We start from the raw sequence: 1602 nt of genomic DNA, 5'->3' as shown, positions 1-1602 counted from the left end.
GTGTGTGTGTGTGGTGTGTGTGTGTGTGTGTGTGTGTGTGTGTGTGTGTGTGTGTGTGTGTGTGTGTGTGTGTGGTGTCATGATTCGGTTCTGTGTTGCTTCCTGTCAGGCTTTTATTTTGATGCTACGTCCTGTTTTGTTTCACCACAGTTTTGGTCTTTTTACTTTCTTCATCACCCGCATTAGTTTCACCTGCTCATTATAGTTTGCACCGCATCATAAGCAGCCTTCACCCACCAATCCCAGCCAGATTGTTCTAGACGCCACCTCTCACTCTCCAGCATTTTTCGGTTTTGGTACTTTGTGTTTTTGACCCGGCTTGTTCCTCTGACTATTCTGTTCTGCCTTGCCCTCTTGCTTCAGACTGTCACTGTGTATAATTATCGGACTTCCCTTTGGACTACGTATTTGGATTCCTCTGCTGTATGTGTTTGCTGGCTCTGATCTCGGACTGTTTATACCGACCTGTGATTTTTGTGTTTCACCGTGTCTTGTATGGTTTTGTTTAGCGTTAGTTCTCTTATTAAAGAGACGGTTTTGTTTTACATTTCCTTGTCTGGCCTTTTAATTGAGTTCACCCTCAACATTTTTGGCAGCATAACGCGCCGATTCCTGACATGTGGTGTGTGCGTGTGTGTTTGTCTTTATATACTTGTGCGAACCAACCCCTGATGGAACACCTTTCTTGTGTGGACATTTCATTGGTGACTTTCACCAATGCGGTTTCTGTACTATGATGGACTCTAAATCCTGACTGAAAATCCTCAAACAAATCATTCTTGTGCAAGTGGTCACATAACTGCTTTGCAACAGCTTTTTCAAGGATTTTGGAAATAAATGGGCGATTGGATATTGGTCTATAATTAGCTAGGACACCTGGGTCAAGAGTAGGCTTTTTGAGTAGAGGTTTAATTACTGCAAGTTTAAAAGCCTGTGGAACATAACCTGTTAATAGAGAGAGGTTAATCAGATCTAGTATGGATGTGTTGATTAGGGGAAAGACGTCTTTGAGCAGCCTGGTCGGGATGGGGTCCAGGAGCCATGTTGATGATTTAGATGAAGCAATTGTTGAGGTCAACTCAGAGAGATCTATAGGGGAGAAGTAGTCCAAGTATAAATGAGGTCTTACAGATGTTTCTAAAGCCATTGTAGTAGATGGCACATCTGCGAGAGCTGTGGGAGTGGTCCGACCAATTTTTTCTGTAATAGTTGTGATTTTATTTGTAAAGAAGCTCATGAAGTCATTGCTCCCGAGATCTAAGGGAATGTTAACCTCAATAGTACTGTGTCTCTTTGTCAGCCTGGCTACAGTGCTGAAAAGAAACCTGGGGTTGTTCTTATTTTCCTCAATCAGTGATGAATAAAATGCAGTTCTGGCACTATGAAGGGCTTTCTTATATGTTATTAAACTATCTTTCCAGGCTATGAAAAACTCTTCTGACTTAGTGGAGCGCCACCTCCTTTCCATTTTTCGTGATGCCCGCTTTAGGGAGCGGAGCTGCAAGCTGTACCACGGGGCTAGCCTCCTCTGTTTCACTACCTTCTTTTTCAGAGGGGCAATGGTATCAAGTGTATTACGCAGGAAGGCTGCAGTACTATCAA

The 1602-nt window shown here is 43.1% G+C and overlaps 1 protein-coding gene across 5 annotated transcripts in view; it reads left to right on the top strand.

The window, feature by feature from the left end:
- Positions 1-1602, top strand: part of myripb (myosin VIIA and Rab interacting protein b) — a 46026-nt gene that overhangs the window by 38475 nt on the left and 5949 nt on the right. The window lies entirely within an intron of this gene.

The sequence above is a fragment of the Monopterus albus genome, unplaced genomic scaffold, assembly GCF_001952655.1.
Source record: "Monopterus albus unplaced genomic scaffold, M_albus_1.0 scaffold100.1, whole genome shotgun sequence".
Classification (NCBI taxonomy): domain Eukaryota; kingdom Metazoa; phylum Chordata; class Actinopteri; order Synbranchiformes; family Synbranchidae; genus Monopterus; species Monopterus albus.
This window is presented reverse-complemented; position numbering and strand designations above follow the sequence as displayed.